Genomic DNA, 18,340 nt, shown 5'->3' with positions numbered 1-18,340 from the left:
TAGATATACCTATGTGTTTCTTTTAAAGCATAAAGATGATACTTTTGATGCTTTTAAATTGTATAAATTAGAATTTAAAAATCAACTAAATAAAAAGATTAAGGTGCTAAGAAGTGATAGAGGAGGAGAGTACTTCTCTAATGAATTAAATACATTTTGTGAAGAAAATGGTATAATTCATGAGTGCACTGCACCTTATACACCACAACACAATGGTGTTCCCGAAAGGAAAAGTAGGACTTATCTAGAGATGATAAATTCTATGTTGGTGTTTTCTAAGTTGAACTTCAACTTATGGGGTGAGGCGCTTTTAACCGCTTGTCATATTCTTAATCGAATACCGATGAAGAAAAATGAGATATCTCCATATGAGTTATGGAAAGGAAGAAAACCCAACATAGGTTACTTCAAAGTGTGGGGGTGTCTTGCATATTGCAAGAAAAATGAACCTAATAGAACAAAGGTAGGTTCAAGAGCCATAAAGTTTGCTTTTGTTGGTTATGCCAACAATAGTAAAGCTTATAGGCTATTAGACTTAGAGTCTAATATTTTGATTGAATCTAGAGAAGTTAAATTTTTTGAGAATATGTTAAGTGACAACAATTCTCAAGCTTAAACATCTCTAAAGGAGAATTTGTTATATGAGAACAATTCTCAAGCTTCTACATCCAAATTTGATTCTCAAGAGGAGAATTCTCAAAAGGATGTAAAGCAACCCTTTGAACCTAGAAGAAGTCAAAGGCTTTAAAATCATAAAAGTCTAGTAGTGGATGAGATAGATTCTCAATGAATTTCGTTCTACATGGTAGAAGGAAATAGAGAGGAAGTCATTAGGAAAATTCCTATTGTACTTCTCGTTGAGGATGATCCTAAGACTTATAGAGAAGCTATGCAATCGAGAGATAGTGCATTTTGGAAAGAAGCCATCAATGATGAGATGGATTCCATTCTTTCCAATAACACTTGGGAATTGGTAGACCTCCCACCGGGGTCTAAGCCAATTGGGTGTAAGTGGGTATTTTGGAGAAAATACCACACTGACGGCACTATCCAAACCTTTAAAGCTAGATTAGTAGCTAAAGGGTTTAGGCAAAAAGAGGGTATCGATTATTTTGATACCTATGCGCCTGTTGCAAGAACAACTTCTATAAGAATTTTGTTCGCTTTAGCTTCTATACACAACTTGTATGTTCATCAAATGGATGTCAAAATGGCATTCCTTAATGGTGACCTCAATGAGGAGGTCTATATGGAACAACCTGAAGGGTTTGTCCTACCAAAATATGAGCATAAAGTTTGTAGACTTGTAAAATCCTTATATGGATTGAAACAAGCTCCTAAGAAATGGCATGAGAAATTTGATCAAGCCATCATGTCTAATGGGTTTAGACATAACAATGGAGACAAGTGTTTGTATTCCAAAACTTGTAAGGGATATGTAATCATTGTTTGCTTATATTTGGATGACATGCTTATTCTAAGTAATAGCATGAAAGGGATAGAAGAAACGAAGAGGTTTCTATCATCAACCTTCAAGATGAAAGATCTTGGAGAAGTTGATACCATATTCGGTATCAAAGTAAAGAAACATAGTGGGGGTTTTGTGTTAGGGCAAGCCCACTATGTTGAGAAAGTATTGAACAAATTTAACCATCTCAAGGTTAAAGATGCCAATACTCCATTCGATCATAGTGTAAAACTAGAGAAGAATGAAGGAAGAGCGATGGCTTAATTGGAGTACGCTAGTGCTATAGGGAGTCTAATGTATGCTGCCCAGTGTACTAGACCTGATATAGCATTTGCGGTAAGTAAACTTAGTAGGTTTACAAGTAATCCAAGTGTGGATCACTGGAAGGCAATTGGAAGAGTCCTAGGTTATCTCAAGAAAACCAAAGGACTAAGCCTTCACTACTCCAAATTTCCTTCGATATTAGAAGGATATACAGATACAAGTGGGATATCCAATCTTGGGGACAACTTGTCCACAACTGGTTGGGTATTTACACTTGGTGGAGGTGCAATTTCTTGGGGTTCCAAGAAACAAACTTGTATATCTCATTCCACTATGGAAGCAGAGTTCATAGCTCTAGCTGCTACCGGCAAAGAGGCCGAATGGTTAAGGGATCTTTTGATAGAGATTCCCCTAATCAAAGAGAATGTATCTACTATATCGATACATTGTGACAACCAAGCGACATTGGCTAGAGCATACAGCGGAGTGTATAATGGGAAGTCTAGACACATTAGTCTAAGACATGGATATGTAAGAGAATTGATTCAAAGAGGAGTCATCTCAATATCCTATGTGAGAACAAGTGAAAATCTGGCGGATCCTTTCACTAAGCCACTAACAAGGGATTTAGTGGCTGTATCATCTCGAGGGATGGGACTTAAACTCCCTAAAGAGATTCACGATTGATGGTAACCTATCTTAACACTAGTTATTCAACTAGTGTTAGGTTCAATAGGTAAAAACAAGTCAATCAAGTGAATATTAGTTGTACTCAAAACAAGTCCCATCTGAGATATTGAGTACTTGTGTGTTACTAAGTGGAGGGTTAAAAACGAAAGTTTTTTTAATAGAATTCAGTCTTGTAAAGACAGGTATTTTTTGGTAACAAAATACTGTAAGAATTCTACCTATATGGACCTAGGGGTTGTGCGCCTCTCATGAGAATTGGGAGTATTCTCAAGAACTTCCATGAATGGAAAGTGCACATGGCCATTAATGGTGCAAAGCGAGACATAGAGGTCTGAAGTGAACATCGCAAATGTGTGTGTGTTATCACCAATTTGTTATCATGAAAAGATGGATCAATGCCTAGTGCAACCAAATTTTCGACAAATTTTGTGATAATTACACTATAGTAAAGTTCAAGTTGAAAAACAGTTTGCTTTATGCACTAATGCAATGACTCCTATAAGAGAGAATTCTTATTTAATCAAGTGGGGGATATGCTATATTTCAAAATATAATGATTGATTAAATAAGTGTTATAATAGATAACTATTTAATCTAGTGGGGGAATGTTATATTATTTTATAATATAATGTAATATTATATTATATTATAATATAATGTTTTAGATTAAATAAATGTGACAAAGAGTGTCACATATTGTAACATATAATAGAGAGTTACAATATTTAGATATATGAGATATATCCAAATAATCTAACATATTTGGTGTTACAAATTTGTAACTTCCAAATATTACCCTTTATTGTGTAAATTTGTTGTTACACAATATTGAGATGAATTTCATTAATCCATATGTGAAATGGCTTTTAGAGATATGATTTTAACCCCAATATTGTGTTTTGGGAGTTACAAAATCATTTGGGAGGGTTTGGAACTGTTTGGGAAAAAAGAACATTTTTAAGTGCTGAAATTGGTCGGTGGCCGCAGCCACTGAATGTTGGTGGCCGCGGCCTGTGGGACAGAGACCAGTGGCCGCGGCCACAGGCCAAAAACTGACCAATTTTTCAGTTTTTTCAATCTTTGTTGAACGGCTCAAAAATCCCAAATAACTCTCAAATCTCCTTTTTAATTCCATATTAATATAATTAAACATTGGTAACAGCCATGGGGGTTGGTGGAATTTGAAATTCAAAGGGTGTCTCTAAACTCTATAAATAGGAGCCTATAGCTCACTTGTAAGACACAACATTTCTATCCATTAGAGCACTTGGCTAGAAACACCTTGAGGCTTGATAATTCCATAAAGCATTTCCGATATCTGAGAGAGATCCCTTAGTGCTTGAGTTAGGGGGAAATAAGCTTTTGGACAAAGGTTATAAACCTTGTTCAAGTTGGTGATCCCCAACACTCTTCACTTAGGTTGTGTAAGTGAGAGTTTTCTTGATTTTGTTCTTACAATTTCTTCTACTGCTTTTCTTATCATTCCTCTTGTTTTATTTACTTGTAATTTTGTTTAGAGTTGTAATCATCTTTTCTTTTGTTCCAAACACTTTTACTTTATTTGTAATCTTTTGCTTAGAGTTGTATTTTCACTATTCCATTCTTCTTCTCTTCTTCTTCTTCTTTTTTGTTTATTTGTACAGTCAGTTATAGAGTTGTAACCTTATTTAATCAATCTATATTTATTTGTAATATTATTGCATAGAGTTGTAATATTATTATCAATTTCCATTGAGGCAAAATAATTTTTCCTAACACATTGTGTCTAAAATTGGCATAGAAGTAGATCCAGCCAAGATAGAAGCAGTGAAGGATTGACCCAAACCCAAGAGTTCCACTGAGGTGAGGAGTTTTCTAGGCTTGACGGGATATTATAGATGATTTTTTGAAGTGTTCTCCAAAATAGCTACACCCTTAACAAATTCAACAAGGAAGCAACAAAAGTTCACATGGACGGAGAAGTGTGAAGAAAGCTTTTAAACATTAAAGGACAAGCTTATATCAGTTCTAGTTCTATGTGTCCCAAATGATAAGGGAAAGTTTGTAGTATATTGTGACGCGTCGAAGCAGGGACTTGGGTGCATTTTGATGCAAGACGGGAAGGTGATCGTATATGCCTCGAGATAGCTAAAGGAGTACGAGCAGCGGTACACGACCCATGACTTGGAACTAGCAGCGGTGGTTTTCGCTCTAAACATTTGGAGGCACTATATGTACGGAGAAAAGTGTGAAATCTATACAGACCACAAGAGTTTAAAGTACTTATTTACAAAAAAAAAACTCAATATGAGGCAACGGAGGTGGCTAGAGCTAGTAAATGACTATGATGGTGAGATTTTGTATCATCCGGGAAAGGCTAATGTCATGGGAGACGCACTTAGTAGATGGAGTTATGGAAGAATATCTACACTTAAGGGGATAGCGCAACACTTACAAGATGATATTAAGAAGTACATAATTAAGTTAATTAAGGAAAACTTGCTGACCTCAAGATCAAGTCAACACTAATGGAGGAAATTAAGGAAAAACAGCAAGAGGATGAGCTTCTTCTTAAGAAGAGGGCAGAACTACAAAGTTTAAAAAATGTTGATTTTTCATTGACAAAGGAAGGCATGCTACGATATAGAAACTGAGTGTGCGTGCTAGAAAAAGGTGAATTAAGAGATAGTATTATGAAAGAAGAGCACACCACTCCGTATTCACTTCACCCGGGATCGATCAAGATGTACAATGATGTGAAGACAATGTACTGTTGGCCAGGGATGAAAAAGGACATAGCGGAATTTGTAGAAAAATGCCTCATATGTCAACAAGTTAAGGCTGAACATCAGAGATCCACTGGAAGATTACAACCATTAGAGATTCCTAAATGGAAATGGAAAGATATTGCGATGGACTTCGTGACAGGGTTACCAAGAACTACCAAGCAGCATGACTCTGTGTGGGTGAATACAGACAGACTTACAAAATCTACTCACTTCTTGCCAGTAAGATTAGTTTACAACGCAAAACAATAGGCAAAGATTTATGTGGTAAAGATAGTAAGATTACAAGGAGTTCCAAAGACGATACTCTCTGATAGAGGATCAGTTTTTACCTCAAAGTTCTGGGAGATTCTACAATGTGCAATGGGCACTAAGTTAAAGCTAAGTACGACATTTCATCCTTAAACCAATGGTCAATCCAAACGCACCATACAAATATTAGAAGATATGTTGAGGGCGTGTGCTTAAGACTTGTTAGGGTCATGGAGCAAGTATCTTCCATTAATAGAATTCTCTTACAACAACAGTTATCAAGCGATGATAGGCATGGCGCCTTATGAGATGCTATATGGACGAAATGGTCAATCACCACTTCATTGGAACGAGGTTGGTGTAAGACGATACTTAGGTCCTGAGGCCGTAAGAGAAGCAATAGAGGCGGTAGAAAAGATAAGACAAAGAATGATTGCTGCTCAAAGTCGCCAGAAGAGCTTTGGCGATGCTAAGAGGCAAAATGTTGAGTTTTCAGTAGGCGATCAAGTCTTTCTCAAATTATCTTCGATGAAGGGGATTATGGATTTTGGAAAGAAAGGAAAGTTAAGCCCAAGGTATATAGATCCTTTTGAGATATTGGACAAAGTAGAGCAAGTAGCATATTAGTTGCCCTTATCGCCATCATTAGCAAAAATGCATAATGTTTTTCATATATCTATGTTAAGACAATGTGTATTAGATCCATCCCATGTGCTCGATTACAAGGCTCTAGAGTTGAAACAAGATTTTAGTAATGAAGAACGACCATTACGCATTCTAGAACGGGGAACTAAGGTGTTAAGGTCCAAAAGTATCCCTATAGTTAAAATCTTGTAGAGCAATAGCACTGAAAAAGGGGAAATAATGGAATTAGAGGAAGATATGAGTGAACGGTTACCCTAGGTATTTGGTAAGTAAAATTTCGAGGAAGAAATCTCTTTAAGGAGGTAAGATTGTAATAACCAAGGTTATTATTTTCTCCTTAATTATGGTCATGAGTTAGTTTTTGTTATAGTTTATAGTTGAACTTGAGTGGTGGAATTTAAAAAGATTGCTTTAAGTTTAAATTATTTATTTTAAGGGTATGAATTTATGATTTAGAAAATAATTATAATTTGGATAGTTATAATTATTTTAGTTAGTGCTTATAAGATTTTAGCATATAATTTAAATTAGTGTATAGTTTTAAGTTTTTAATTAAATTATAATATAGTTTTATTAAATGGTGCACATATTATTTGGTGGTCTAAGTATACATGTGGCATTAAATTTAGTCCCAATTATTTAAATATAAGTATATGGCCGAATTTCCCTATAGTATTATTAGGTGGAATTTTTGTGAATTTATTTATTAAGTAATAAGAGTTATTTTGAAAAACCAAGTATAGTCTTACTTAGTCATAGGCATGTAACACATAAGTAGGAAGGGTTTTTGACTCATTTTTAATTTTAAAGATAGGTGTCACACTAAGCTTAAATCAAGCTACAAAGTTGAAGATTTGTTGAACAATTTGGAAGATATTTTAATGGTTATGGACGTGTAGGCAATTAAGGTGGATAAGTTGGGACTTTGACTCATTTTTTAATCAATTAGAGGCTATGTGGCATGTTGAGAAAGATTAAAGCACATTGAATGAGAAATTTAGGGCTGGCCAAAACTACCTAATAGAAGAATGAGTTTGAATTTTGAAAAATAGTTGAACTAGTTGGAGACAATCAAGGAAAAAGGTTAAGGTGTAGAGCCTATAAATAGAGCCATTACCATTTCACTTTTTCACACTCAAAAAGCTCTCAAGCTTCTCTCATTTTTGAAATCCTATAGTCCCCAAAAGCTCTCTTCTTTTTGCCCACAAACACATTATAGTCGAAATCTTATAGCATTTTATAAGTGCTTGGAAAATTTATTTTCTTCTAAACACTTGAGCCAATATAAACCCTAAGTAGCCAAAACACTAACCCCTTTCAAACCACTTTATAGCCGAAAATATTCCACAAATTAAAGCTCTTGGTGCTGTGTTGGAGATAGCCATTATAGAAGGCTCGGGATTTCGATCTTTTGATTCTTGGGGAAAATGTACGATTTTATAAGGCTTCAAATTCTTAGAAGTATATTTTTATTGTAAGTTTCTAAATTTAATTCTTTTATGTTATATATAAGGTTTTGGGTGAATCTCTATAGCAAAAGAAATCTCTCTTTTTCTTCTCATTCCACACTCAAAGTAAGGAAAATTAGGTAGCTTAGTTTTTGACCTAGTTTGTGATATGTATGACCCTTACATTTCAGGTACAAAAAGAAGATAAGTGTGGCTGGAAATAAGGTGTTCAAAAATGTATGATGGACCTAAGTTGATGTCTGGTAGGCCCGGTTGCCAAAATTTTATGACCGACTTATGTTCGAGGCTTATTTTCCACCCCTGTATAAGCACTTATCTTTTTCTTATACCAGTCTTGTTATTATGACCTATAATTATGACCTAGAATATATTATGATCTTGCATGATCAGTATAAGTTAGCGTTGTTATGAACTTTTGTATGAACTTATGATATGTTTGTTATGACTATGTGGTTATATGATTGCTTGTTTGTATTTTCCTTACTAGGCTTAGAAGGTCAATCCTTATGATGTTGTTGTGCAGACAATTGAGGATAGAAAGATCAGTGGCAAGTGGGACCTAAGAGCTTAGTGATGTATTCGTGAGGACCATATAGTCGAGGAATGATCAACGGGCCTATGACTTTATTTACAAAGCATTTTCTTTTAAGTTTTCTTTTTATTCAAATGTTACTCGATTCATATTGTTAAAAACCTTATTTTATTTTTGTAAAGACATGGGATCCCTTTGCTTATTCTGATTTTTCTTAAATAAAATAGCAATATTTATGTTTATGATCCAACGCTGTGTTCTCAATAATACTATGAGAAATTATGGCGTTACATAAAACTTATATTTTCCTTTACTTTTTCTAATAAACTCATATTTTAAATTGATGGAAAAATATAAGTTTTTAATTATTTTAAATCATTTTTTATTAATTTTAATAAAAAATTTAATAATTTTAATTTAAAATAGTTATTTTGATAAAGAATAAGGAAGAGAAAATAATTTAAAATTTAAAATATAATTAAAACCTATATTTTCCCTTCATTTTCTTATTTCTCAAGTATAAAAGTGCAACATTTTGAAAACATTAGGTATATTTACTGCTAAAAAAATTTGGGTATAAAAGTGCAAAATTTTTAAGATATTAAGTATGTTTACCGCCAAAAAAATGATTGGGTATAAAAGTGCAACATTTTGAAAACATTGCATATTTTAACCTCAATTTAATCTATATTAATCCAACACTGAATTCCATTAGTTGAATATTTTCTTGTGTATGTTCTTTTTTGTGCATGTTATGAGAGATTATTTGTAATGCCCCGAATTCCTTAATGCGGTTTAATGGCTGGATTAGTAGGCCGGGAGGGCCATAATTGTTTAATTATGCCATTAAATGATTATATGCATGTGTTATGTGAATTATATTATAATATGATGTTAAATGCATGCATGTGGGTCCACATTTGATTGTTGGGGTATTTTGATAATTTGGCCCGTTGAGGGCATATTTGTGTATTTTGGTGCATATTGTGATTTGTGGATGAGATCCCATTATTATGGGGATATATTCGAGCTATTCGACATGAGACGGTCTTATATTGCAAATTAGCGGTTTTGTCATAACGGGGTCATTCATTGGGATATTGGATAATGGGAATGTTTATTTGATAATAAATTGGGAGTTATTGAGATCAGGAGGAAATTCTGGGAGTTTTGACTATTTTGTCCTTGGGGGTGTTTTTGGGACCCCGAGCATTAGGTTTTATTTGAGGTTACTTAAGCCTGAAGTAGTTCGTCAGATAGAACTGTACGTTAGAAAACACTTTCTCTCTTCCTATTAGTTCCTTTTACCGTTCATGGCAATTTCAACGAAATCTTTAGTTCTAGGAGTCGGAATCAAGCGAGGATCGAGGCATAGCGATCCTAGGAAAGATTAGAAGCTTCTTGACTGAAGGATTTAAAGAGAAACAACCCAATCAAAGGTAATTTAAGCTTTAATTTTTGAGCTTTTAGAGTTTCTAAGCTTTGAATTGTATTTTGTGAATCGTTGAGTTTTTAGTTCATTTGAGCCTTGGGGTTTGATGATTTTGGATCATTGGGAAGTTTGGGAACTTTGATTTTTTGATTTGGAAGTGTTTAGGTATGTTTTTGGAAGGTTTTAAATGAAGAAAATTGAGGTTATGGCTGGTTTCTGGGTGGGGGTCGCGGCCCTGTTCTTGGGCGCCGCGACCCAAGCTCGAAGAAGTAGGAGGAGGAGTTTGGCCTGTGCTGGGCACCGCGTCACTAAGTAGTGGGCGCCGTGGCCCTTAATCCTTGTGTGGCTGGGGGTCGCAGCTCAAGCTTCTAGGGTCGCGGCTCAAGTAGGGTTTCGAGGCCAATCGGGTGTTTTGATCATGGGAACTCAGTTTTAGTTCTCGGGATCGTTCCTACTACCCGGATTAGTGGGATTCGATGTCCCGGAGGCTAGGTCTTGGTTCGGGAACCCTTGTTATTGATTTGATTGATGGTGTCCCATATTTGGTTATGACTAGGTGACCGCTAAGGAACTTAAAGGTTGATCGCTCTCAAGGGTCGCTCGAATCAGAGGTAAGAAAATTGCACCCCATATGTAACATGCATGGTTACTCATGAGGCATGTTGAATGTTTAAATGTGGGCATGGATTGATTATTGAATGCTTAGAAAATCTTGCCCACTTGTGCATGGTACTGACTGAATAGTCAGAATTGGCAAAGGTGTCAGTATCAACTGTGAAGTTGTGACTCATTAGTCAAGTTCGGCAGTGGTATTGGGCACTGGTCACACAGTGCTGACTCATAAGTCAGGAACGACCTTAGTGTGTTCAACGCAAGCCAATAAAGATTAGATCTAATCGACATCTGCATTAAATGACTCAGAAGAGCGTTAATGTCGGACCGACCTCAAGTTCGATGAATACTATAAGCGCTTGTCTAGCCAAAGGCTAGTTATTTAGAGCCACAGTAACTATTTACTTAGTCACATGGCTATGGGTGCCGAGCACCGTGTAACCTACCCATCAGTCACTCATCTGTTTAAGCTAGTGACTTACCCAGCAGTCACTCATCTGTTTTAAGCTAGTGACTTACCTAGCAGTCACTCATCTGTTTAAGTTAGTGACACGTACATTAGAAAATCTCTCTCTCCCTTCCCTATAGCTTATTTTACTGTTCGAAGCCTTTTTGAAGGAATCTCGAGTTCTAGGAGTCAGAATCAAGCGAGGGTTGAGGCATAGCAATCCTAGAAAAGATTAGAAGCTTCTTAACCGAAGGATTTGATGGAAAACAACCCAATCAAAGGTAATCTAAGTTTGAAGTTTTGAGTTTCTAAAGTTTTTAAGCTTAGAATTGGACTTTGTGAATTGTTGAGTTTTTGGTTGGTTTGAACCTTGGGTTTTGAGGGTTATGGAGCTTTGGGAAGCTTGGGAACTTTGTTTTGATGATTGGGATATGTTTGGGTATGATTTTGGAAGCTTTTAGAAGTTGAAAATACGTTTGGGAATGGCCCAGGGTTGGGGGCCGCGGCCCTAGCTTGATGAAGAAGGAGAAGGGTTCTGACTTTGATGGGCACCGCGGCCCTTGGTGTTGGGCGCCGCGATGCTTGCTTCAGGAAATTCTGGGGGCCGCGGCCCAAGGTGCCAGGGCCACAGCCCTTGCCCTGTTTTCACCCTATTTGCTCGTTTTGACCCCGGGAACTTAGCTTTAGGCCTTGGGAGTGCTCCTACTACTTGGATTAGTTTGGATTGATGTCCCGGAGGCTAGATTTTGGTTTGGTAACCTATGTTGATCATTTTTATTGATGGTATCCCATATTTGGTTATGATTAGGTGACCGCTAAGGGCTTAAAGGTTGATCGTTCTCAAGGGCCGTTCTTATATTGGTTCTAGCTCAAATCTGAGGTAGGAAAACTACACCCTGTGTATATATGACATGCATGGTTGTACTTGATGCATGTTGGATATTTATATGTGATGCATGTAATGCACGAGAAACATGTGATTAGGACATGCTTTATGTACTGAGTATGATATTGTTCAGAGCTTGAGCCTCTGTGTTTATGCATGATCCTAATTGAGCTAGTAATTGTTGAGTAAGCATGTTGAATGCCTTTATTTGGATATTTGGATTATGATATATGTTTGGTGGCATGGCTTACTTGTGTGTGGCACTGACTTATTAGCCAGAATCGGCAATGGTGTTAGATCCATCTGTGAAGCTGTTATTTACTAGTCAAGTTCACAATGGGTTAAACACTGGTCGTGTTTTACTGACCTAAGAGTCAGAAATGGCATAGCGTCATGAACGCCGAGCCAAATGAAGATTAGATCTAATCGATATCAGCGTTGAATGACTCTAATGCATTAACGCTGGACCGACCCTAAGGTCGATAAACTTGTAAGCGCTTGGCTAGTCTGAGACTAGTTATTCAGAGCCAGGGTATATGGCCCCGGTGACTGTTTGTCACATGGCTAGGGAACGCTGTTCCAGGGTTATGACTCTAAGGTCATGAGGAAGGTTATGTTGGTGACTATTCACCATACACCTATCCTGTTCAAACTTATGAAAGGTTCACTTATCAATTAATCCCGAGTGACCCTATCGTCACATGGCTAGAGGGGGTTGTACCCACTTTGGTGACTTTTACAACTGTCACCTATTTGTTTGGACTGAGAGTCCTGGATGATTATTATGATCATTGGTTGATGTATTATATTCAACATTGCGTTATTATATTGGGGCTAAGAGTCCTGGATGATTATTAAGATCATTGGTTGATGTGTTATACTCAACGTTACGTGGATTTGTTGCCTCCTGGAATAGGGCTATATTTGCTAGGCATATGCCTTATAATTCGATGACAATTTATAACTGTTTATGAGCATATTAAGTTTTCTTGTTGGGCTTCGGCTCACGGGTGCTATGTGGTGCAGGTAGAGGCAAAAGAAAGTTGGACCATCCTTGAGTTGGAGAGCTTAGGTGATGATGTGTACATATGCAGCTGCTCGTCCACCACGGCCGAGGTTTGAAGAGGAACTAGGGTTAAACCCTGTTTTGCCGCATAGAACTGCCTGTTGTAAACATTTTCTTGTAGTAGACTCTGAAATTATAATTTTGGGATCCCAACATATATATATATATATATTAAACGTTCTAATGAAACGTTATATCTTATCCAAAAAATTTAATCCCTAAACCGCTAATCATACCTAGTTACACGATTTTGGCCAAATGACTCGATTAGCGAGTTTAGCACTGTTTACAAGGCACACTGTAACGGTCCCTGGAGTTTAGGGCGTTACATAGGTGGTGATGTGTACATATGTGGCCGCTTGACCACCATGGCCAAGGAGTTCTCAGAGGAACTAGGGGGTTTACCCTATTTTTGTCGCTTAGGTCGGCGGGTTTGTATATTTAAAACTGTAATGACCATTTTGAGTTGTAAATAACTTGTAAATGTTTTGATGGGCCCATGAACAGTTTTATGTTTTAAATAAAATATATCCTTTTCTTTTGATTGCTTTTCCACCATAACATGTTAATAGCACCTAGAAGCACGTTTTTAACCAAAGAACTCGGGTAGCGAGTTAAATTCACGGTTCACCGTAACTGTTCTGGGGTAACCAAGGCGTTACATTATCAATAAGGGAAGATCGTTGCCATAGAATTATTCAATAAAAGTTAGACAATTCAAAAAGTTTAATATTGGCATAATATATATATTGTTAATAAATTATAAATTTGCCTAAATGGAAATTGGTAAGAAATTACAACTCTAGACAAAATATTACAAATAAATAATTATTGATTAAAAAATGTTACAACTCTATGACTGAAAATACAAATAGACAAAAGAAGAATTAGAAGAAGAAGATAGAGAAATACAACTCTAAGCAAAAAGATACAAATAAAGTAAATGTGTTTGAACAAAGGAAATTAAAGGATTACAACTCTTAAACAAAAGTACAAGTAAATAGAACAAGAAGAATATGAAGAAAAGCAATAGTAGAAAAATAAGAACAAGAACAAAAAATAATAAACTCTCACTCACACAACCAAAGTGAAGAGTGTTGGGGATCACCAACTTGAACAAGGTTTGAAACCTTTGTCCAAAAGCTTATTTTCTCCTAACTCAAGTACTAAGGGATCTCTCACAGATTTTGGAAATGCTTTCTGGAATAATCAAGCCTCTAGGTGTTTTCTAGCCAAGTGCTCTAATGGATAGAAAAGTTGTGTCTTACAAGTGAGCAATAGGCTCCTATGTATAGAGTTTAGAGACACCCTTTGAATTTCAAATTCCACCAACCCACATGGCTGTTACCAATGATTAATTGGATGTTATGAAATTAAAAATGAGATTTTGGAGTTATTTGGGTTTTTGGAGCCGTTGAAAAAGGTTGGAAAAAACTGAAAAAGCTTGGTAGTTTTTCACCTGTGGTTGTAGCCAGGAACATTAGTGGCCGCGGCCACTAGCCTCTGTTCCCCAGGCCGCCGCCACCAACATCCTGTGGCCGCCGCCACTAACCAATTTCAGCACACAAAAATGTGTTGTTTTTCCAAATTGTTCCAACACCCTCCCAATTGATTTTGTTACCCCCAAAACACATTATTGGGGTTGAAATCATATCTCTAACAGCCATTTCACACATGGCTTTAAGAAATTCATCTCAATATGTGTCACAACAAATCTACACAATAATGGGCAATATTTGGAAGTTACAAATTTGTGTCTGAATTTGTAACACCAAATATGTTACATATTTTGATATTTCACATATATCTAAATATTGTAACTCTCTATTATATGTTACAATATATGAGACTCTTTGTCATATTTATTTAATCTAAAACATTATATTATAAAATAATATAATATTACATTATATTATATTATAGAATAATATAACATATATATATATATCAATTGAAGAGATTATCATGTTCAAGAGCATCATGAGTTAAAACTTGATCAATTTCTTCGAAAGACGAACTAAATCTCCAACAAAACTTTGAGAGATTGTTTCTTCAACGTCCTCTATTTTACTCTTCCATACGAGGTCTTCATAAAAAATTTCCTTTAATTTCATCTTTCTTCCTGCGTCTGCTAGCTTGTTGATGGAAATAACGTGTGCTCTTATTACCATGCTGAAGCCACAATGTTTGACTTCGCTGCTTCCAAAATATCTCTTCTTTTTCTAGCAACACATTCAACTTGTTTGCAAACTTTTTATCCAAAACCCAGTCTATTGTGTGATGAGAATGGAAGAGATAATTAATTTTGTATTTCAATACGTTTATGTCATTCCTTAAATCATTCTTACAACACCTATTCCATGAACCGAGTTTCTGACCACAAGAACTCATCCAATTTCGAAGTTATCTACTATTCATAATCATCCCATAATTAGTTCAAACATCCTAAATAATCTGCTCACATTCAATGCTTGTTGTCCATGCTTGTTCGAAATAGAAACAAGACCCCATCTCAATGCAGAATGCTGAGAATCCTGCTTAGTATTATATATATGAAGAAGACGACAGTGATCTAAATCTCAACACGACAGGTGTCACACTTTTGATACTACAAACAGTTCAGTCCATTCTATATTATAAAGAACTTGGTCAAGTCTTTCAAAAATCAAATCATTTTGTCTTCCATTACACCAAGTGAATAGCCCACAATCATAAGGAACTTCTTGGAAGTAGCAATCGTCAATGGCTTGCCAAAAATTCTTCATTAGGTAGTCGGGCTGGTGACCACCCCCATGTTTCTCTTCAACGCTGATTATCTCATTAAAATCTCCCCCACATATCCAAGGCCCTTGGAACAATGAATGAATTCGTCGAAGGAGCTCCCAAGAGTTTTCTGTTGACAAGGATCCTGATTTCCATAAAAGCAAGTAAAACGCCAAGTTAGGCAATATTATCATTAGTAATAAAAGAATCAATATGAGAGGGAGAAAAAGAAAGAATTTTAACCTCTATATTGTCTTTCCACAAAAGAGATAGACCACCACTTTGGCCCTTAGCATCCACATGTATTATAGAGCAAGGTTCCAATCTATATTTTTAGAAACTCCCCTGTAATTCCCTTATCTTTGGTGTTGTCTTCTCTTACTGGTTGTTCTTCTATGTCTTCCTTTGTTGTATGATCAACCTTGGTTGTCTTTAGACATTTTCTTGGTATAACTCTTGGGATGCCATCTAATCGATGTGAGCATTCGTTATTGGGAAATTCGTGATTCTAAGCAATAGGTACCTCCACAAAATTGTTAAAGTCCACCATGAATCTTGTATCTTCCGCCATAGTTGTCGCAGTTCTAGACCCACTAGTCCACATTGTTGCTGAAATGATTGGTTCATTGGAAAGTGTCCCATTTCTCTTCTTCGTGGAAATCTGTTGATTTTAGTTTTGTGTTGTGTTTAGATTGTGTTTTAGATAGTTTTTATTAATCTTTTTAGTTGTTTAGTGCAGTATTATGCTTTGTTTTTGCTTGTTTTCAGGTTTTAGTTTATAAATAAAAGAAAAGAACAATTGGAGCAAATTGGCAGAAAAATGATGAAAATTTGGCTTTTTGGTGATGATTCCGTCAAAAGATGAATCCTCAAGCAATTTTATGGCTTCGGTGAATTTTCGGGATCAAAAGCACAAAAATTGAAGAAATTGTTAAGGATCGCAGCGCTATGATGCTGAGTCGCGGCCTGCTCCAAGGCAGAAAGCCTGTTTTTCAGAAAATTGACACGGGTCACGGCGCTGAAAAGGTTGGGCCACGCGCGCCGAACGTCCACGCAAAGCAAAAATTGACACGGGTCGCAGCGCTTAAAATGTTGGGCCGCAGACCGCATTACTTCTGAAGAAAAAAAATTAGGTTTTAAACCTAATTTCGAGAAGAGAATGAGGGAGGACGATTTTGGGGAGCAAGGAATACATCGTGGAGCATCTCCATTCACTCTCTAGAGTTTTTTCTTTTACCTTATAATTCTATGTTATTTTTCATTGTTGTTTATGTTTAGAATGATGATTATGAACTAAATTTGTTTCTGGGGTTTTTAATGTAATCACTTGGATCTTTGTTATTTTCTATGAGGATTTCATGATTCTTTCTTCACTTCTATTCTAAATTATTTGATCTATTCTTAATGCTTGTGAATGTTTGATCACCATTTGCTTGAATTTATGATTTTGATTCGAAATTTGAAAAGTAAGAATTGATTATGCTATGATTGAATATTCACAATTTTCATATTGGATGAAAATACCTATATGAATTGTGTAGTTTTAGGATTATTGTGTTCAATGCCTTTTATATGTTGGAATTTATAACAAGAATGTAGAAAATTCACATGTAAATTGAGTTCTTTGTTTCTTGAAAAAGAGTAAGAATCATTTTTGTTAATCCGTTATTAGTTTAGGAAGAAAAATTGTGAAGTCTTATTAGCTAAATAATAAAGTGAATAGTTAATGAAATTAAAATCCTTAGTTCATTATTTTTTAAGTTTTTACAATTATTTGCTTTCTTTCATAGTGTTGTTTTATGTTTATTTCTTTTGTTATTTTAATATTTTTTAAACTAATTTATTGTTGACCAAATATAAATAGAAAATTAATTTGTTGGTAATTAGTAAATCAATCTTTGTGGGAACGATCTTTATTTATCATTGTATTACTTGTGTCGATTATGTATACTTGCATATTAATTATAGTGAACAAGTTTATGGCACCGTTCTAGGGATTGATTTTTATTAATATCAATGCAATTAATTTTTATTCTAATTTGGTTTATCTGTGTTAATTGTCTCTAACTGTTGTGTTTGAGAATCTTAATTTCAGGTGCCAATTGGTATATGCGACGTCAAGAGACTGACAATCTTTTGCCCATTAATACTGAAATTGAAAGGACTTGCAGACTGAACATAAAGCACAAACGGTTAGCAGAGATGGCCCAACATCAGGGCAATGGGTTGAATGGGGACGGAATTGAGCCAACAGTTCGCACTCTCAGAGATTATTACTCCCCGTTGTTACTGGAGTACAATCATGCATCCAACCGGCAGCAGTTGCAGCTAATAATTTTGAAATTAAGTTGGCAGTTCTGCAAATGGTCTAGTCTACTGTCAAGTTTGGTGGACTCCCTATTGAGGATCCCAATACACACATAGCCAATTGCATGGAGCTGTGTGGAACTTTTAAATATAATGGGGTCACCGACAATGCTATTAGTCTGAGATTGTTCCCGTTCTCCCCACGGGATAGAGCTAAAAGTTGGTTGAACTCTCTTCAAGCCAACTCAATCACTACATGGGAGGCATTAGCTTTGAAATTTCTTGCTAAATTTTTCCCTCCATCCAAGGCTGCAAAGTTAAAAAGGGGAAATTAATAATTTCTCTCAATTTTATGGAGAGTCCCTTTATGATGCATGGGAGAGGTTTAAGGAGCTTTTGAGGAAGTGTCCTCATCATGGGATTGAAAACTTGATGCTAGAGCATAATTTTGGATATCATATCCTGAGGTCTCTTAGTTACAATTAAACTTCTTTGGTTATCAGTCTGTTGGATCTCTCCACCGTGTGTCCCTTGTGTCTAACTCATTTCTCTATAAATTAATTATTCTTCCTCTATAAAAGTTGCATCGGTCACCATGGATAGATGTTATTGTAGATCTCTTCGGATAACGAGTTCCTGGCATTTTTGCTCCTGTTGGGTTGTGTGTTCTTCAGCAATAACTTCCTCTGTTCTTGTAAGAGCATGAAAGCCATCTCTGATCTTGCTATCAGTTTTTAACCA

General features: G+C 35.9%; 1 non-coding gene across 1 annotated transcript; it reads right to left on the bottom strand.

The window, feature by feature from the left end:
* Positions 1 to 17,912: 17,912 nt before the first annotated feature.
* On the bottom strand, positions 17,913 to 18,021 carry LOC133820118 (small nucleolar RNA R71). Its single transcript, XR_009886551.1, has one exon. It is a non-coding gene; the product is annotated as a small nucleolar RNA R71 (small nucleolar RNA).
* Positions 18,022 to 18,340: the final 319 nt, after the last annotated feature.

Source organism: Humulus lupulus, chromosome 2 (assembly GCF_963169125.1).
Source record: "Humulus lupulus chromosome 2, drHumLupu1.1, whole genome shotgun sequence".
NCBI classification, from domain to species: domain Eukaryota; kingdom Viridiplantae; phylum Streptophyta; class Magnoliopsida; order Rosales; family Cannabaceae; genus Humulus; species Humulus lupulus.
This window is presented reverse-complemented; position numbering and strand designations above follow the sequence as displayed.